The following is a 21,900-nucleotide window of genomic DNA, read 5'->3' as shown; positions in this document are numbered from 1 at the left end:
GGGTGAGAGGAGGGAGGGGAAGGGATCTTTTGTTGGTATGTAAAATAAACAGAAAATTTCTTAATAATAAAAAATATTTAAAAAGAGTGTTATACAATTTATGGATTTTCAGATTTTACTTGTTGATTACCAAAGAAGGGTAATCATTATCCATCTGGCCAGCAATTAGATTTTCTTCTAAGAACTGAATTTGTGATTATAAAAATTTTCCACTTTCTCCCATTCCACAGGCAGAAACTTATTTTGATGGCTTATCTAATGATACAGGAGGGATTCATGGTCCTGATACTCATCAGTTTATTAATACTTCTTTTTCCTGATCTCAACAGGTGAAACTGGTGTTTTGATTAATCAGTTATGGTTAATTCATTAACCCTTAATTACTGTTTCAGATTCTGCTTATATAGTTGGATTGTTTCCTGCAATAGAAACTGCTTTAGTTTTGTCTTCACATCCTGTCATGCTCCCATAACTACAGGAACTACATCAGGTTCACATCTCCACACATCCCTTGTTTATTAATCTGCTCATGCACACTTTAACCTCCCTGTTTTTGTTGCAGAGAGAAATAAGCAAGTTTATGTATTAACCTGCCTGATTTTTACTTCTCCAGAACAGGGGCATCAACACCTACACACTAATACTAATTGACCTCACGTATGGTGCCACATCATGCTTAAACAAATGAGGCAAATTGTGCAGGAATGTCCTATTTGTGCTCTCTTACACTGTCATGGCCATGTAGCTAAATTCAGTTATTCCCAGAGTTAAAAATACTAATGAATTAAGGCATATGGATGTCATCCACTTTCCTCTTGTGCCTCATACCTGCATACAGTGTTAACTATTTCTAAGATTCTTTGGGCAGTTCCCCAATCCTCAGAGAAGAGCTTCTGCATTTTGCTCTTCTCTTATACAAACTTTTGCTGTTGTGAGAGTGCCTACCTGTATAAAATCTAGCAGTGGACTCTTGTATAGTACAGAAATTTAAGAACTTCTGTAAAGAATGGAATGTTAATCATATTACAGGCATTTCTTATAATCTTCAAGGCCAGGATATAATTGAAAGAACATATAGAACATTAAAACAATGATTATTTAAAAATAAAGGGGGGGACTGGGCAGTGGTGGTGCACACCCTTTATCCTAGCGCTCAGGAGGCAGAGGCAGGTGGATCTCTGTGAGTTCAAGGCCAGCATGGTCTACAGAGTAAGTTCCAGAACAGCCAGAGTTATACAGAGAAACCCTGTCTCAAAAAAATGGAAAAATGTAATAAAAACAAAAAGGGGAGCACCAAAAGGTATTCTTGCATTTATTTACTCTCAATTTTTTAAAATTTGCCTCCAGCCAAAATTAACCTACATCCCTAATGAAAGGCACTGTTGATATCCTGTGTTTAAAAAATAAAAAGGGGGAGATGATGGAACATAGCCCAGGAATGGAATGATGCCTCTTCCCACCCTGATACATGTGTGAACACACATATGCCCACAGGGAATAAATACAATTTAAATAAAAATAAATATATGTAAAATGCCCCAGTGTTCTAAGTGATGATGTTAGAGACATGAGCCAAGGTGCCTATTTTTGTCCCTGAAAACTAACAGACTAATAGCCTAAGGGAGGACTACTTCTATATTTGATCATTTGTGTATTAAATAAAAAGACCCCAGAATGTAAATGAATTTGTCATGAAGTCCTTGGCCAAGTGTGGTACATTAACACTGTGTGAGGAACAGAGGGATGTGCAGAGAGAGGCATTAAGATTAACACATGAAAGAAACCAGAAGCTGTGGCTGTGGCTCAGTTTGTAGACTGCTTGACTAGTATGCTCAGAGCCCTGGGTTCCATCCAAGCATGACGACTCATGACTGTCATCCTAACACTCAGTGGAGGGCTGTGGAATTTGAGATCATCCTCAGCTGCATGGGTAAAAATGAGGCCACTGGATGCTTCCCCTCATATGGTGCAAAAGTCAGATGGCGGCCTGTGGGACCCAGTTCTCACCTACCATATGGATTCTGAGAACCAAACCACATCCATCCAGCTTGGTTGTGAGAGCCTTTACCCACTAAGCCATCCCTTGAGCCTTGGTCTTTTTTTTTAAACCATTTTTTTGGGGGGCAGTACAGGCTTAACCTTGAGACACTGAAATTTCCAATTAGGCAACTCTCTTCCTCCCCTCCCTGCCCCCAAGAAAGGGTTTCTCTATGTAGCTCTGGCTCTCCTGGAACTTGCTCTGTAGACCAGGCTAGCCTGTAACTGAGAGATCCACCTGCCTCTGCCTTCCAAGTGCTGGGATTAAAGCATGCACCACCACTGCCCAACTAGAGTTTATATTTATAATGGGCTCATGTAGTCCAGATAGACCTTGAATTCAAGACTTTCCTGCCTCCACCTCCCCAGTACTTGGATGACTAGTGTCATCATGCCCTGTTTATGCAGAGGCCTAGTGAATGCTGGGCCAGCCCTCTACCCACTGAGACCCACCTGAACTGAAAACATTGATATAGTGGACTTGGTGATGTACAACTGCACACTGACATCCTATCTCAAAAACAAACCACAATAAAAAACAACAACAAAACTTAGTTACCAGCAATTGTGTTTGTGTGTTTTGAGATAGTCTAAGTTGCCTGGGCTGCTCTTGAACTCCTGATCCTCCTGTCTCAGCCTCCTAAATACAGGTCAGTGCCACTGAGTGAGGAAGCTAGGACACAAAGAGGTTTCCCTCCAATTCCTTTACTTTACTCCCCTCCCCTCTTTTCTTTCTCTCGTCTTCCCCTACTCTTCCCATCTGCCTCTTTGCTCCCCAACTGTTCCCCTCCTTCTTTCTTCCTTCTTCACCTTTCTTTTGTGATGGGGGTCTCTTGTAGCCCAGGCTGACCTCAAATTCACTATGTAGCTAAGATAACATTGAACCCCTCGTCCCTCTGCCTTCCTCCACCCTGTGTCCACAGGAGGCTCAGGAGCATGGTGTTATTCTGGCTTTATATCAAAACCATCTCCTGTATGCTATTCAATGAGTCCCCTGACTCCTGACTCCATTTTGGGGTGCCCACCCTCCTTCAGCATTCCTCTGCCAATTCTTCAGCCTCAGTTTCCCCTTATATTTAGGGACAGCCTTGTGATTTCTGGGAACATCCCAGTGCATGAACCTACCTTATGGACTCTTGACTCCCTTGGGTTTGATTAAGGAGACTTGCAGGGACAGGGGATCATCCAGCAGGTGCCCCAGGGTGTGTCTCTGCCCTGTCACCCTGCCCCCACCTCAATGAGGACATGCAAGTACATACTAGATCCTGTAGATGTAGCTGCTGTAGGCACAGGGTCCCTGAGGACAAAGCTCAGCTGTTCAGCCTTCATCTTTCAACCTCTGCAAGCTGAAGCCACAGGGACCCCCTCCCAAATATCCAGGATGATGAATAGGACTCAGAAAGTGATAAATGTGAGCCATTTACTAAAGGCTTGAACCATCACAGGTATCTTTAAATACACAAAGGAACCCATAATGAAGAGGAACCCTATGAATATGAACAATATGATAAAACATTTAGATCTGATTGCTCCTTACAATCACACTAAAGAACACATTTGAAAATTAAACCCTTTGAATATAATCAAAGTAATAAAGCCTTTTGTAGTGGGTAGCCATTCCAGCTTTGATCTGGAAGTTCCAACCCCCATTAAGGCTTCAGTAACTGTCACGCCTACAAGGCGGGCCCTAGAGAGGACCCTGAAGACCCAAGATCTGGATGCACTGGCTCTCTTGGTTCCTGGACCCTGGACGCTGGAGGTAGACCAAGCAGAGTTCTCCAGAGAACACTGCTGGACTTCGCTATACCTTTCCCAGACCCTGTTACCTATCCCTTTACTTGTAAGTTACCCCACAAAATAAAACTCCCTTTTAACTACATGGAGTGGCCTTAATAATTTCACCAATAGCCTAAATGCAGTTGTATTCAACAGTTGTATTCAAGTACTGAGAACTTATACTAGAAAGAAACAGTATGAATAATAACCAATGTGATAAAGATTTACACATCCTAGTATTCGTAAACAACATTGGAAAGAAATCCTATGAATGTAATCAATGTGGTAAAATCTTTACACATTCAAGTTTTCTTAAAGAACATGAAAGAAGTCACTGGAGAGAAACTTTATGAATGTAGTCAATGTGATAAAGCCTTTGCATATAAAAATATTCTTCACAGACATGAAAGAATACTGACTAGAGAAAAATCCCATTTACTTAACCAATGAGGTAAAGCTTTGCAAACCAGGCTCCATTATTTTAGAGATTTCAGTACCATTGGGTGTCTACCAAGATCATCAGCCATGGTGAAGTGGAACTGCTTAGAGCATAGAAGAAAACTTGTGTGTACTTCAGAGGGCAGAGCCAGAAAAGTGACCCAAATCCTTTGGAGAAGGCCTGAAGATGATGAATGGATCCCATCATTAGATATAGAGTTATTTATGCTGTTGGAATTTGTTTTTACTTTTTTCAGATTGTGACTGCCTTTTTTCTTTGGTCTTGAAGGTATTTTAATTTAATTTTGAATTTTACATGAGCCATAGTCTAAAGACTTTGAACTTTGAAAAAGAATTTTGGAGTTTTAGTGAGAATTGATTTTTTTAAAGAGAAAATTTAATGTGTTTGAATTTATAAAGATTGTTCGACTTATTAAAATCATTTTTGTTTTTAATGTGAGATCTTGTGGATGAATAAGGAAGGAAAGGTTGTGGTTTAACAGTGATGTGTTTTGTGTGTCAAGTTGACAAGTGGTCAATTGTACTGGCTAGTCTTATGTCAGTTTCACACACAAACTGGAGTTATCCGAAAGGAAGGAAAGTCAATTAAGAAAAAGCATCCATTAGAACTGGCTATAATGGCTTTTCCTAATATTGTTTGATGTGCAAGTGTCCTAGGTTGTATGAGAAAAGAAACTGAGCAGGCCATGGGGAGCAAGTCAGTAAACAGCATGCCTCCATGGCCTCTGCATTAGCTCCTGCTTCCAAGTTCCTGCCCCATTTAGGCTTCTGTCCTGACTTCCTTAACTGATGAAGAGTAATATGGAAGTGTAGGCCAAATAAATCTCTTCTATCCTATCTTGCTTCTTTGTTGTGGTCTTTACATTGCCCAAATACTAAGACTTCCTGTCTCAAAAATCCAAAATCAGGGTTGTGGTCAAATGGCTTAGCAATTAAACATACAGCTATTTTTCCAGAGGAGACAGTTTCAACTCCCAGTACCAACATTGAAGTTGAAAACTGTAAGTCCTGTTCCAGTGTATCCAACACCCTCACACAGACATACATACAAAACACCTATGCATGTAAAATAAAAATAAATTATTAAAAGAGAATATATCACATTACAAAATCTTCCTTAATATAATCTGGACTCATTCTTACTCAACTAAGTTTTTTGTTGTCTTCATTTACATCAAGAGAACCGTATTAACAATTAACAATATAATAAGCAATGTGCAGAGACCCTTCACAGAGGGATAGGACTCATTCAACCCTTCAGTGACCAAATAGGGAATTTCAGCACCTCCAAGTGATCGAAGACAGAAAGAGTACTGGTACATCTTCATCTTCTACATTAGAATGACATATTTGGGAGTATGGAATTTGACTCAGTAGTAAAGGTGATTTTTGGTACCCAAGTTTGGTTCCTAGCATCAACATCTGATGGCTCAGAACTACTTATAAAGCTAGAGATCTGATGCACTCTTCTGGCTTCCTTGGGCACCAGTTATGCAAATGGCAAAAGATGGACTTCTTTCTCTCTTTCTCACTCTGCATGCATATGTGACTCCATGTTTTTAAAAAAGCTTGAATTCATGTATATTTTTTGTTTTTTTTCTAAAATAAAAAAAATAAATTTAATTTAGGTGTGTTGTCAGAGCATGGTCCTGGAAAGGAGTCATTTGAGGAGAGTTCTGAATGTTTATGTGAGCTGACTTCAGATTTCTTAATATTACTTGCTGTTTTATTTGGTTAAATGTTGAAGCTATTCTTTATATGCCTGAATGGAAAAACATGTTTTTTGTCCCATGTGAACTACTTTTATCATTGTATACAGCTTGAACTCATGAGAACTTGACTCATCTAACCTTTCTTAATTCACAGAGTATAAATTGTTTTTGCTAATAAGTAAATTTGGATATTTTATGATATTTTAGTCCTCCTCACTTATCAACTCCATTCTTCCAGATCCTGCCACCTCTAGAGCAATGAAAAGTAGCACTTGAGAAGAAACCAGAAGTCATCTACAAATTAAGAGATTGATGACACTCAGTGAAGGTGAGTGAGAATCATGGGGAAGAAACTAGGGAAGGCTTTGCCTTATGTTGAAATAGTGCATCATGGTTTTTTATTGTGTGTCTGTACATATTTTTCTTTTTATTAAGAGATTTTCTATTTGTTTTACATATCAACCACGGATTCCCCTGTCATCCTTCCTCCCACTCCCCCAGCATTCACCCTCAGTGCATCATGTTTTCAAAGAAAGGAGGCACACAAGTATTAAAAATAGAAATGTTAGATATCTTGAAAATTGATTATGATTATTATTCATGGTTTCCAGAAGATGGAATTTTAGATGAAGTATGGGGTAAAGCTCAAAACGATATTGAAAAGGCATAGAAAAATGAAAAAATCCCTGTTCAATTTTGTGTCCTTTGGTCATTAACATGGACTGCTATCAAACTAAGAAAGATAAGGAGGACATAAATCATATAGGACTCATTGTGAATTCCTTCAATGAATATAAACTTCATGATCAAACTTTTAAATTGGCAAAAGAGGCAAAGAGGTGATTTTTCTTGTTCAGGCAAAATCAAAAGTAAAAATATCATCGCATATATGTGTGCAGAGGATAGTTCCCTCAGCTCCCTCACTGGAACCTCCTTTACATACATATCCTCCATTTTCTGAAAATGACCCTGAAGCATGGTGTGAGTAATTTACTGATAAATCTAATCTTGAATTCTCTCCATTTTGGTGAAGACTTAGGAGAGCCTATGATAAAGTTGACTTCATTTGCCAATCCATCCTGGTTCCATGAGGTGCAATTGGGATTTCTAGTGAAACTTCAGCAAAATCAAAATGTTTAACATCTAATTATTCACTGACCAATCCATTTAAACTCCAAGAGATGGCATTGAACTGTTCTAGCTTACTATCTCAAGGAGCAAAAAATAACTACAGCTATTTCAATCCAGACCAAAGATGTATTTGTGTATCCTTTGGATCCTTTCTTGCCTTCAAATGTACTTATTTACCCCACTGAATTGTCATATACAAGTATTATAGCACAAGAGAATAAACCTTTGGAAAGGCATTTTCTCTTTTCTGTTCCATTATTCAAACATAATGACATCTACTCTAATGTTAATGGGCTTTATTTTCTCAAGGCATGACACACTCCCCTACTATGTATAAAGACTACATAGGAAACATGTTAGAGTCTGTGTGGCAGGCCTTCCATTAGTCTTAGATTATTCAGCATATAGATGATATCCTGGTGACTTGATCCAAAGAGGAAGAGCTACAATTCATATATGACATGACTCAGGGGATGCCAGAAAACAAACACAAAATAATGGATTTATTGTTGAATCAAAATGGTACAATAATCAGGCCCTGTCTAATATTTAGATAAACTAGTTACTAGAACAACTGTTAAACCACACAAACACAAAAATGTCCATTAGAGAAGATAACTTAAAAACATCTGATGACTTTGGAAATTATTAGGGGCTATTAATTGGCTGTGCTCTCCATTAGGAGTAACTAATGATACACTAACCTTTCTATTTAAAATTGTTGAAGGATAGGCCACATTGTTTAGTCCTATCCACACTAAGAAGGGCATTTGTATATCCTGTGTATCCTTGGTCCCTGTTAAACTTACTTATTTGACCCACCAAATTGTCTCATACACTTATTAAAGCACAAGAGGAGAACCTTTGAAATGGATTTATTTATACCATAAGGGGTAAAAATACTAGCAGCCTACCTTACATTTCTTGCTCAATTAGTAAATCAGGGCAGGACCAAATGTCAAAAGTTATACAGATTTGGTTGTTGCTGTATTATATTACCATTAGATAACAATCAGTTGAAGTGTTTTAAAGAATTGCATGGACTTTCAAATCATTTGCACATTACTATGGAAAGATAGGAAATCATTATCTAGCTGTCAATATAGGGTTTTCCTAATGTGGCCTTAATTTGTAATTACAAAAATTGTCCAAACTTCTCTCATTCTACAGCCTGAAACTTATTATTTTATTGATTGCTCACTAATGAATTAGGAGAGATTCATAGTCCAGATATTCATCAATCTATTAATACTTCTTTTTCCTGAGCTCAACAAGTGGAACTGGCTGTATTCATTCATGTTAATTTATAAACTGTCAAGCTGGTGTAGCTACCCTAACATCTAACAAAAGAGACCTCCATCCAAAAATTAATCAAAAGAGATGTAGGACACTTCATACTCACCAAAGGAAAAATTCACCAATAAACATCTCAATTCTCAATATCTATGCCACAAATGCAAGGGGACACACATTCATAAAAGAAAAATTAATGAAGCATAAATCATACATTGAATCCCACACATTAATATTGGGAGACTTCAAAGGTTTTATTAATAAAAAAACCCATAGCCAGATATTGTCATAAAACCTGAAAGATCAGAGAGGCAGAGAGCAATCCACTATTTCTTACCCCTACAAAATCCTCCACCAAAAGAGAGTGGATTCCTGTTTCCTCATACCTTATATACCTTTCTGTGTCATGTCATATTACTTCCTGAGATTAAAGGCATGTGTGTTTCCCTAGCAAAGGCCTGAGATCTCAAGTGCTGGTATTAAAGGTGTGTGCCACCATGCCTGGCTCTGTTTCCAGTGTGGCCTGGAACTTACAGAGATCCAGATGGATCTCTCTCCTGAGTGATAGGATTAGGGATGTGTGCCACCACTGTCTGGCCTCTATGTCTAATCTAGTGGCTGGCTATGTCCTCCGATCTTTAGATAAGTTTATTAGGGTACACTATATATCAGCACATTTCCCCTTTTCTGTCTAAAATAATAAAAGAAGGTTATAACTAATATAAGGAAACTATATACAATAAGTTCAATAAGTATATACAATATATACAGTCAAAAATTACATTAACAATGTCTAGTCTATTAACTTTCACAAATTCAAACAAAAACTCCATTATTTATCATATCTTGATGAGTCCAAAACATTGTACCTAAATCACATTCTACCCTAACTTGTTTTTTTAATTTTATAATTAATTTAATTTTACATATCAGCCATGGATTCCCCCTGTCCTCCCTCCTCCTACCCCTCCCCCACCTCCCCCCAAACCACTCCCCATTCCCACCTCCTCCAAGGCAAGGACTCCCCTGGGGATTCAGTTCAGCCTGGTAGATTCAGTTGGGGCAGGTCCAGTCCCCTGCTCCCTTCACCTAGGCTGAGCAAAGTATCCCAGCATAGGCCCTAGGTTCCAAAAATGCCAGCTCATGCACTAAGGACAGGTCCCGGTCCCTCTGCCTGGGGGCCTTCTAAATAGTTCAAGCTAATCAACTGTCTCACTTATCCAGAGGGCCTGATCCAGTTCCATGGGGCCTCTTCAGTTATTGGTTCATAGTTCATGTGTTTTCACTAGTTTGGCTATTTGTCCCTGTGATTTTTCCAATCATGATCTCAATATCTCTTGCTCATATAATTCCTCCTCTCTCTAGCTGATTGGACAACTGCAGTTCCACCTGGGGCTTGGCCGTGGATCTCTGCATCTGCTTCTATCAGTCACTGGATAAGAGTTCTGTCATGACAGTTAGGGTGTTTGGCCATCTGATCACCAGAGTAGGTCAGTTCGGGCTTTCTCTCGACCATTGCCAGAGGTCTATTGTGGAGGTATCTTTGTGGATTTCTGGGGACCTCTCTAGCACTTTGCTTCTTCCTATTCCCATGGGGTCTTCATTTATCATGGTCACTCTTTCCTTGTTCTCCCTCTCTGTTCTTGATCCAGCAGGCATCTGCTGCTCCCCTAAGCTCTCTTCCCCCCACCCTTGTCCTTCATTACCCCCCCATGACCAGTTTGCTCATGTAGATCTCATCCATTTCTCTGTTGTTGGGCAATCCCTGTGTCTTTCTTAGGGTCTTCTTTACTAGGTGCCTCCCTGGAGCTGTGAGTTGCAGTCTAGTCATCCTTTGCTTTACATCTAGTATCCACCTATGAGTGAGTACATACCATGTTTGTCTTTCTGAGTCTGGGTTACCTCACTCAGGATGATATTTTCTAATTCCATCCATTTGCCTGTAAATTTCATGATGTCATTGTTTTTCTCTGCTGAGTAGTACTCCATTGTGTATATGTACCACATTTTGTTTATCCATTCTTCAGTTGAAGGGCATCTAGGTTGTTTCCAGGTTCTGGCTATTACAAACAATGCTGCTATGAACATAGCTGAGCATGTGCTCTTGTGGTATGATTGAGCATTCCTTGGGAATATGCCCAAGTGTGGTATAGCTGGGTCTTGGGTGACATTGATTCCCAATTTTCTAAGAAAGTGCCATATTGATTTCCAAAGTGGCTGTACAAGCTTGCATTCCCATCAGCAGTGGAGGAGTGTTGCCCTTGCTCCACATCCTCTCCAACATAAGCTGTCTTCAGTGTTTTTGATCTTAGCCTTTTTGACAGGTGTAAGGTGGTATCTCAGAGTCATTTTGATTTGCATTTCCCTGATGATTAGGGATGTTGAGCAATTCCTTAAATGTCTTTCAGCCATTTGAGTTTCCTCTGTTGAGAATTCTCTGTTTAGCTCTGTAGCCCATTTCTTAATTGGGCTGTTAGGCATTTTGATGTCTAATTTCTTGAGTTCTTTATATATTCTGGATATCATCCCTCTTTCAGATGTGGGGTTGATGAAGATCTTTTCCCATTCTGTAGGCTGTCACTTTGCCTTGTTGACCATATCCTTTGCTCTACAAAAACTTCTCAATTTCAAGAGGTCCCATTGATTGATTGTTTCTCTCAGTGTCTGTGCTACTGGTGTTACATTTAGGAAGTGATCTCCAGTGCCAATGCATTCAAGACTACGTCGTACTTTATCTTCTATCAGGTTCAGAGTAACTAGATTTATGTTGAAGTCTTTGATCCACTTGAACTTAAGTTTTGTGCATGGTGACAGATATAGATCTATTTGCAGCCTTCGACATGTTGACATCCAGTTATGCCAGCACCATTTGTTGAAGATGCTTTCTTTTTTCCATTGTACAATTTTGGCTTCTTTGTCAAAAATTGTATGTTCATAGGTGTGTGGATTAATGTCAGGGTCTTCAATTCAATTCCATTGGTCCACATGTTTGTTTTTATGCCAGTACCAAGCTGTTTTTATTACTTTATCTCTATAGTAGAGCTTGAAGTCAGGGATCGTGATGCCTCCAGAGGTTGTTTTATTGTATAGGGTTCTTTTGGCTATCCTGGGTTTTTTGTTTTTCCATATAAAGTTGAGTATTGTTCTTTCCGGTTCTGTGAAGAATTGTGCTGGGATTTTGATGGGGATTGCATTGAATCTGTAGATTGCTTTTGGTAAGATTGCCATTTTTGCTATGTTAATCCTGCCTATCCATGAGCATGGGAGATCTTTCCATTTTCTGACATCTTCTTCAGTTTCTTTTTTCAGGGACTTAAAGTTCTTGTCATACAGGTCCTTCGCTTGTTTGGTTAGAGTTACCCCAAGGTATTTCATATCATTTGTGACTATTGTAAAGGGTGATATATCTCTGATTTCCTTCTCAACCTGTTTGTCAATTGTGTATAGGAGGGCTACTGATGTTTTTTAGTTAATCTTGTATCCTGCTACATTGCTGAAGGTGTTTATAAGCTGTAAGAGTTCCTTGGTTGAATTTTTGGGGTAACTTATGTATACTGTCATGTCATCTGCAAAGAGAGAAAGCTTGACTTCTTCCTTTCCAATTTGTATCCCCTTGATTTCCTTATGTTTTCTTATTGCTCAGGCTAGAACCTCAAGTACTATTTTGAATAAGTATGGGGAGAGTGGACAGCCTTGTCTTGTTCCTGATGTTAGTGGAATCACTTTGAGTGTCTCTCCATTTACTTTTATGTTGGCTGTTGGCTTGCTGTAAATTGCCTTTTTTATGTTTAGGTATGTTCCCTGTATTCCTGATCACTCCAAGACCTTTATCATGAAGGGGTGTTGGATTTTGTCAAATGCCTTTTCAGCATCTAGTGAGATGATCATGTGTTTTTTTCCTTCAGTTTGTTTATATGGTGTATTACATTGACAGACTTTCGTATGTTGAACCACCCTTGCATCCCTGGGATGAAGCCTACTTGATCATGGTGGATAATTGTTTTGATGTGTTCTTGGAGTCTGTTTGCCAGTATTTTATTGAGTATTTTTGCATCAATGTTCATGAGGGAGATTGGTCTGTAGTTCTCTTTCTTTGTTGCATCTTTGTTTGGCTTGGGAATCAGGGTAATTGTAGCCTCATAGAAGGAGTTTGATAATGTTCCTCCTGTTTCTATTGTGTGGAACAATTTAAAGAGTATTGGTATTAACTCTTCTTTGAAGAGCTGGTGGAATTCTGTGATGAAACCATCTGGTCCTGGGTTTTTTTTTTTTTTTTTTTTTTTTTGGTTGGGAGACTTTTAATGACTGTTTCTATTTCCTTAGGGGTTATTGGACTATTTAAATAGTTTATCTGGTCTTGATTTAACTTAGGTATGTGGTACCTATCCAGAAAATTATCCATTTCTTTTAGATTTTCCAGTTTTGTGGAGTAGAGGTTTTTGAAATATGACCTGGTGATTCTCTGGATTTTCTCAGTGTTAGTTGTGTCTCCTTTTTCATTTCTGATTTTGCTAATTTGGATGCTCTCTCTGCCTTTTGGTTAGTTTGGATAAAGGCTTGTCCATCTTGTTGCTTTTCTCAAAGAACCAAGTCTTTGTTTCACTGATTCTTTGTATTATTTTTCTCTTTGTTTCTATTTTGTTGATTTCAGCTCTCAATTTGATTATTTCCTGGCATCTATTCCCCTGGTTGACTTTGTTTCTTCTTGTTCTAGAGCTTTCAGGTGTGCTGTTAAGTCACTAGTGTGAGATTTCTCCAACTTCTTTATGTGGGCATTTAGTGCTATGAATTTCCGTCTTAGCACTGCTTTCATAGTGTCCCATAAGTTTGGGTGTGTGGTATATTCATTTTCATTGATCTCTAGGAAGTCTTTACTTTCTTTCTTTATTTTTTCCTTGACGCATTGGTGATTCAGTTGAGCATTATTCAATTTCCATGAGATTGTAAGCTTTCTGTAGTTTTTGTTATTGTTGAAATCTAACTTTAAACCATGGTGGTCTGATAGAACACAGGAGGTTATTCCAATTTTTTTAAATCTGTTGAGATTTGCTTTGTGGCCAAGTGTGTGGTCGATTTTAATGAAGGTTCCATGGGGTGCTGAGAAGAAGGTAATTCTTTTTTGTTAGGATCGAATGTTCTGTAGATATCGATTAAGTCCATTTGAGTCATAACATCAGTTAAGTCCTTTATTCCTCTGTTAAGTTTCAATTTTGCATATCTGTCCAGTGGTGAGAGAGGTATTGAAGTCTCCCACTATTAATGTGTGGGGTTTTATATGTGGTTTAAGCTTTAGTAATGTTTCTTTTACATATGTGGGTGCCCTTGTGTTTGGGGCATAAATGTTCAGAATTGAAACTTCATCTTGGTGGATCTTTCCTGTGATGAGTATATAATGTCCTTCTTTATCTCTTTTGATTGATTTTATTTTGAAGTCTATTTTGCTGGATATTAGGATGGCTATACCTGCTTGCTTCTTAAGACCATTTGATTGGAAAGACTTTTCCCAGCCTTTTATTCTTAGGTAGTGTCTATCTTTGAAATTGAGGTGTGTTTCTTGTATGCAGCAGAAAGATGGGTCCTGCTTTCATATCCATTCTGTTAGCCTGTGTCTTTTAATGGGTGAATTAAGTCCATTGATATTAAAGGATATTAATGACCAGTGATTGTTCATTCCTGTTATCTTTTTGGTGGTAGTGTGTGTGTACTTCTCTTCTTTGGGGTTTACTGCTGTGGTGTTATCTATTGCCTGTGTTTTCATGGGTGTATCTGACTTCCTTAGGTTGGAATTTTCCTTCTAGTGTTTTCTGTAGGACTGGGTTTGTGGATAAGTATTGTTTAAATCTGGCTTTGTCTTGGAATGTCTTGTTCACTGCGTCTATGATGATTGAAAGTTTTGCTAGGTATATTAGTCTAGGCTGGTCTCTTAGTGTCTTCATTACATATGTCCAGGTCCTTCTGGCTTTCAAAGTCACCATTGAGAAATTGGGTTTTATTCTGATGGGTTTGCCTTTATAAGTCACTTGGTCATTTTCCTTTGCTGCTCTTAATATTCTTTCTTTAGTCTGTATGTTTAGTGGTTTAATTATTATGTGGCGAGGGGACTTTTTTTGGGGGGGTCTAGTCTGTTTGGTGTTCTATAGGCTTCTTGTATCTTCATAGGCATTTCCTTCTTTAAGTTGGGAAAGTTTTCTTCTATGATCTTGTTGAATATATTTTCTGTGCCTTTGAGTTGGTATTTTTCTCCTTCCTCTATCCCTATTATTCTTAGGTTTGATCTTTACATGGTGTCCCAGATTTCTTGGGTATTTTGTGTTATGACTTTTTTGGCATTGATATTTTCTTTGACTGACGAATCCATTTCCTCTGTTGTATCCTCTACACCAGAGATTCTCTCTTCCATCTCTTGTATTCTGTTGGTTATGTTTGCATCTGTGTTTCCTGTTCATTTATTCAGATTTTCTATTTCCAGCATTCCCTCTGTTTGAGTCTTCTTCATTGTTTCTATTTCCCTTTTCAGGTCTTGAACTGTTTCCCTCACCTGTTTCATTGCTTTTTTATGGTTTTCTTTAAGGGATTTATTGTTTTCTTCTACTTTTTTATTTGTCCTCTAGTTCTTTATAGATTTCTTCCCATTTTTGTTTGACTTTTTCTCATTTTCTTTATTGATTTCCTCCATTTTTTGTTTATCTTTTCCTTAATTTCATTTTTTCTTGAAACACCTCTAGCATCTTCATGATGCTATTCTTAAGGTTCTTTCTTCTGCTTCTTCCACCTTGTGATGTTCAGGTCTTGCTTTTGGAGGAGGGCTAGGTTCTGGTGATGCTGTATTGCTCTTTATGTTGTTGTATGTACTTCTGCCTTGACATCTGCCCACCTCCTCATCTAATAGGTATAAGAGGTGCCTGTGTCTGAGCGAGTTGCTGTTGGTCCACTCTGTGTTTGTTGTGTCTGTGTCTCAGGGGGCCCTTCTGGGTTTAATCTTAGCTCTTGGTCTGATTGGAGCCGGCAGCTTCTGTGTCTCAGTGAGCTGCTCTTGGCTCAACCCAAGCTAGTTGATTCTGTGACTCACGGATTCATTCTTTGTCTTATCAGGGCTCTTGATCCAGTCAGAGCTGACAGACTCTTTATTTCAGGAAGCCTCTCTTGGTCCAATGAGAGGTGGCAGATTCTACTTCTCAGAAAGCCACTCTTGGTCTAATCAGGGCTGGCAGATTCCCTGTCTCCTGAGTTTACTCTTGGTCCAATGATGGCTCTTTGTCTAATGAGATCTCTCTCTTTCTCTGAGCCAGATGGGAGCTCTATGGGCCAGGTGGGAGCGCTCTGGGCTGGATGGGAGCTCTCTGGGCTGTATTGGAGCTCTCTCTTGGCCAGAATGGTGCTGTGGGCCTCATTGGAGCTGGGGGTTGGTCTCCAAGCCTCAGGAAAGTGGCTGGGGTCTCGGGTGGATGGGTGTTGCGGCAGGGCATGTGGATTACAGGGTCCACTGGGGGGTCTTGGAGAAGGGGAACATTCCCACAGGAGCTGGCCTGTTGGTAGCAACTGGGGCTGAGTTGGGCCGGTCTTCCCCGGGAACAGCTGGGCCCAGAGATGGGACCTAGGGGCAGGCCTCCCTGGGTATGAACCGAGTCACTCACGTCTTGGGCCGGATGGGAGCTCTGGGTCGGATGGGAGCTCGGGGTTGGTCTCTAAGTCTCAGGATGTGGCAGGTGTCTCGAGCGGATGGATGTGGGGGCAGGGTGTGTAGATTGCAGGGTCTGTTGGGGGGTCTTGGAGAAGGGATGCCTTCCCACAGGAGCCCTGCCCACTGGCCGGCAACTGGGGTTGAGTTGGGTGCATCTTTCCCTGGCATGAGTCTCTACCCTAACTTGTATTGCTAATTGAAAACTGCCTTTTGATGTCTTTTAAATTTATATATTTTACACCTCTTTAGTGAGTTTCTTTTCTGAATTTGTTAACAAGGAAAGCTGTAACTATAACTATCTAATCTTCAACTCCCTCAGAGACCCAAGAAGAAAACAATATTAACTAAGTAAGCAGGAAGTACAAATAAGCGACTTCCAAAAAATGTGAGAAATGACAGAAACAGCTAGCTGCCTGAAAAGTCACCCAAGATTACTCTACAATATTGGGGCATCTATCTTTGGCTTACAGGCTTAGCATATCTGACAGACTCTTCTGTGAAGCAGGATTTTCTAATGAGTCTTCCTACCTTGTCTTGGCAAGGATTGGCATTCCTTTCTTTTGTGTCCTTCTTGTCCATTTTAGACAGCATACTGTTGACAGTCTAGGCAAGGGCACTTTCTTGCTCTGTGGCTAACTTTAGCCACACTGAAAGGAAACTCCATAAGGAATTTCTTCAATGCTCATCATCTTCTCTGAAGGAGACTGGTGCTTCCAGGAGCAGACATGTCTCAGTTATAAAAAAAAAGAATCTATGTTATTAAATCTATGTTGGTTATGCTTGCTTCTATAGTTCCTGTTTGTTTACTCAGATTTTCTATTTCCAGCATTCCCTCAGTTTGTGTCTTCTTCATTTTTTCTGTTCCAATTTTCAGGTCTTGAACTGTTTCCTTCACCTGTTTAATTGCTTTTTCATGGTTTTCTTGGCTTTCTTTAAGGGATTTATTGATTTCTTCCAATATTTTTTGTTGGCCTTTTCCTCAATTTCTTTAAGAGAATTTGTCATTTCCTCTTTAAAGGCCTCTATCATCTTGATAAAGTTATTTTTAAGGTCACTTTCTTCTGCTTCTTCTATGTTGTGATGTTCAGGTCTTGCTGTTGTAGAATCACTAGGTTCTGGTGATGCCATATTGCTCTCTATGTTGCTGTATGTATTTTTGCACTGGTGTCTACCCATCCCTTCCTCCAACAGGTGCAAGAGGTGCCTGTGTCTGTGGAAGCTGCTCTTGGTCCAATTATGCTTGTTGTGTCTGTGTCTCAGAGGTCCACTCTGGGTCAAATATTAGCCCTTGGTCTAATTGGAGCTGGCAGATTCTGTGTCTCAGTAAGCTGCTAGGATCACAGGGGGATGGGTAGATTTGGGGTTGGGCATGAGTCTTGTAGATTACAGGGTCTGGTGGGAGGTTTTGGTGGGGAGCCTGCCCACAGGATCTTTCCTGCTGGCCAGTAACTGGGGCAGAAATGGGTAAAGGTTCCCAGGGGCTTTACTTTCAAAGTAAATTTCAAATTCTTTCTGCAATTTCTAACACATCTTATCTTTGCATATTTCCACTCCCTACATGCAGCTATTCACAGCAGGTGTCTCATCGGTTTGGTATCTCAACATAATTGTGGTCTCAAAATGCAACTCAGACTTCATGCTCATGACTTGGTGCAATGAACTCTGAGTCTCTTCACTGGGGCTATGACTTTGCAAAACAGGTGGCAGAAACAGTGCTGAAATGAAGCCACAGTGGAAGAGTCTGTTACCTTTAAATTTTGTATCTTTCTCATTTCAAGGACCAAAAATAGCATGTAGATGATATTACCATATAGTCTTCTAGCTTTGGATTAAACAGATTTCATTGGAGCAGAGCAGCAGCAGGTTCTGTATGAAGTTGTTTTCTGGAATTAGGAATCACCTTACCTTTTCATTGTGAAGAAACACTATAACCAACATGATATTTCTACTGATTTCAGAGCAGAGCTTAAGAAACTGGGTTAAAATGGTTCCAGACAACATCTTGTGCTTGGGGACTGAGAAGGAGGTGAACAGCTGGATGACAACTCTTTGCTTCCACAGTTACGGTAACATATGGATGGACTCAACTGTCTCTGCTTGATGCCAACAAATTCTACCATCTCATCCTTTGCTGTTTAGAGCCTACTTGCCTAAGCCATAGGGGCCATCTCCTATATTTATGCTGACCTCACTATAGAGACATTGTAAAGAAATGGATAAAACACTGTACATTTAACCCTTGAGCTATGTGGAACACATCTAGACTTTTACCCAATTGAGGATGAACTCACTTGAGTGGGAAGCTGAGTTAACCTTGACCAGAAAGCAACCATGTGATTTGCTGTCATATTGGCTTGTGATCTTATTAGTATGGATGCAGTAATGTGACATGGCCCTCATTTTTGATAATGGTTTAATTTTAAAAACAGGCCAATGCCATCTGATTACTTTGTTACTGAAACCACATAGAATGAACCAAAATGAAAACATCCAGAAACATCATGGAAACTTAGCTCTCAGGGGATTACCCCATTTAGACTCTGAAGATGACATCTGACTTCAGTGGTATGTGTTAGTTTTGATTTACTGTTGACACATTGTATTACCTAATATATTTACTGGTCTACACAGGGGAGTGAAGATTTTTCTTAACCATGTCCTTTCAGCACTAGCCAAGTATCAAAGGAAGTTTCTAACACTTTGCAATGGTTACAGTCAGAAGGCTCGTGTGAATTTGCATTAGTCTTGAGCCAGTCCTGGGAAATCACCCATCCCAAGAGAGTCAAAAGAATAGATTGCAGGGCGCTAGACAAGCTTCTGCCAGTGAGAATCTAGGACATCCAGAGGCTACAGATTGAAGCTATCCTGGGTCTTATTGCCTCCAATCATGCCCATGTCCCCTACTTAGAATCACCATGCCTGTTCTTCCTTAATATTCTTGCGACTGCACTGGTACCTTTCATGTTCATTCTTGTGTCTGCCCAAGCATGCCCTGGGAACCCATGCTTTTATTTCCATTTTCTTGTTTCTTTGACATAAACAAGCTATGGAAAATAATTTTTTCAATAAATGATTTCTATATGTAGCCCTATGTAGCTAGAGTTTTCCTGCCTGACCCACAGTCAGGGCAAATCTCTCTCACCTGCCAGTCCCACAGTCGCTCAGACCCAACTAAGTAAACACAGAGACTTATATTGGTTACAAACTGTATGGCCGTGGCAGGCTTCTTGTTAACTGTTCTTACAGCTTAAATTAATCCATTTCTATAAATCTATACCTTGTCACATGGCTCGTGGCTTACTGGCATCTTCACATGCTGTTTCTCATCATGGTGGCTGGCAGTGTCTCTCTGCCTCAGTCTTCCACTTCCCAGCTTTATTCTCCTCCTTGTCCCACCTATACTTCTTGCCTAGCCAATGGCCAATCAGTGTTTTATTTATTGACCAATCAGCAACACACTTGACATACAGACCATCGCACAGCAGCCCTGGATGTCCTGGAACTCACTTTGTAGATCAGGATGACCTTGAACTTGTAGAGATCCACGTGCGTCTGACTCCAGAGTGCTATGCTTAAAGGCATGTGTCAAGACCACCCTGCTCAGAAAAAGAACATTATAATGTTGTTTATTTTCAGTTATTGCGACTGGAGAGATGGCTCAGCAGTTAAGAGCACTGGCTGTTCTTACAGGGGACCTGAGTTCAATCCCAGCAACCACATAGTGGCTCACAACCATTTATAATGGGATCTGATGCCCTCTTCTGGCCTGCAGGCATACCTGCAGACAGGGAACTCATACATTAAAAAAATCTGTCTATTCTCAGTTATTTTATTTTATTTTTCTATTTTCTGCATCCTGAAATCTCTAAACTATGACTGCTTAATTCCACATTACTTATGGTAATTTATATTGAACCTTTTCTTACCTGGACAGCCTGATTTATTTAGAAAGCCATCTCTAAAAAGCAGAATTTAGCCTGTGTGGTTTCATGTGCTTTGACTTCTTTGATCATGAGTGCTGACTGCCACACAGCATAATTTAAAAAAAGTATGAGGTGACTCTTCACATTCAAGTGTTTTGTCTGATATAGTACTTTAACTTTTATTACAGTAATCTCTGTACACCATTCACAACACAACATATGATAACACTCATCTAGACAAATCTACAAAGGTTATAAGGAAATAGGAAGACATGTTCATTCAGTCCCACTAATTGTTTCTGAATTCAATAGCAAGCCTCTTGGTGAATGTAAACTAAACTGGTGAAATTTATAAGGAGACAATTCCCTTTTGTATATTGCTATTTTTCACATGCAAGATAAATATGTCAGTAGTAAAAACAACTGTACTTTTATTTTGAATTTTATAGTGGAGTTTTGTTGGATGTTGTAAACATCAATTTGATGATGTTTTGGTATATATTTGTTGCTTCTGTGTATCTGTTATAGACAACAATTAAAAATTGTAATCATTTTTATGATAAAGATGCCATGTATTATATGGACAATGTCTTGTTTTTCCTGTCTGATTTATTTTAAATGTATGTAGCAAGGAAACTTTAATTTATTTCCCTATCTTATTATGTATTTTCTCTTTAGCTGTCTTTTATTAAAGTGGTATTTCACAGAGTCATCATAAGTCTAATAATTGCCATCTTCCTAAATTCAGCCATGCCTGTGTATAAGAGATGACCATCACCAGGTTTGTTGATTGTTGATTTTCTTTTATAAAACAATGTCTGGTAATGAGGTTCACTGGACCATCATTCAGAGCACCCAGCATCTCTCCCAACAAATTAAATATAATTCTGCCCTGATTCATGTGATATCATGGGGTTTAGGAGCAGCTAGGCTTTATATGTAGGGAAGACAAATGTTCCACACCCGCCACTGTAGAAAAGTCAGTATACAAACAAAGTGGAGACATTCCCATGTGGTTGCCTTTGGTTACTCACACTCCTGTCAGTATCCCCTCATCCATTATCAGTAAGTAAGCCCAAAAAACTCACTGGTTCCACAAGGTAGACTCTGGTGAAAGTGTGCCTTTATTTCTAATTGGAATTTAACAGGGAGGTGAAAGACATTCCTTCATCTTCCATGCACAGGATTAAATCTCATAACAGATCATAAATTTATTTGTTAATATTCCTATGTCTGATAGTTATGCAGAAAAGAAACTATAAGTAAAAGAAAATGTTAGAAATATCTGAATATGGAAATGGCCTTTGTAATGAAGGATTTAGATGGATGAAGATGCAGATGGTTGGATTTTTCCAGAATAAAAGATTAGAAAACATTTTGTAAGTTTTGAGATTCTGAATAAGTTATTGAAGGAACATAAAAAAATGAAACTTAGACATGATGTACTGTGAATTAAAGTTGTCAATGTCAGAGATCAAGTATTTCAAAGATTGGCCAAAATGTATGTGAAATCAAAGTTTATTAAAAATGTCTGACTATTGAAATATTATGAATAGTTAAAAGTACTGGACTTGTGTCTTTCTGATCTTCTGGATATTCAGTACCCACACTTGGAGGCCATTCTAATGTGGTCAGAGGGATTAACAGCAAGAATATTTTCCATTTCATATTTCCACATCAGGGTCAAAGAGGTCCCAGTGGGCTGTGGGCCACTGATCAATGTGCTATTAAGTCTGGAAAGTCACATATTCTCTTGTACTCAGAGGCAATGTAGAGCTCACTCAATGAATTTGAAACATTGTCCAGTCTATAAAAAATGACAATGAATGCCAGTTTCAAATGAAGCCACAGTTGGTGAAGCAAGGCTTTTGACTTATCCTCACATTGA

General features: G+C 39.2%; 1 long non-coding RNA gene across 1 annotated transcript; it reads left to right on the top strand.

The window, feature by feature from the left end:
- The first annotated feature begins 37 nt into the window (after nt 1–37).
- On the top strand, nt 38–21,577 carry LOC128115874 (uncharacterized). The gene is made up of 3 exons (XR_008220313.1): nt 38–329; nt 6,223–6,312; nt 18,048–21,577. It is a non-coding gene; the product is annotated as an uncharacterized LOC128115874 (long non-coding RNA).
- Nucleotides 21,578–21,900: the final 323 nt, after the last annotated feature.

This window comes from Peromyscus californicus, unplaced genomic scaffold, assembly GCF_007827085.1.
Source record: "Peromyscus californicus insignis strain IS unplaced genomic scaffold, ASM782708v3 Scaffold_1__1_contigs__length_55948999, whole genome shotgun sequence".
NCBI lineage: Eukaryota > Metazoa > Chordata > Mammalia > Rodentia > Cricetidae > Peromyscus > Peromyscus californicus.
Note: the sequence above shows the minus strand (reverse complement) of the source record. Positions and strands in the feature narration are given on the sequence as shown.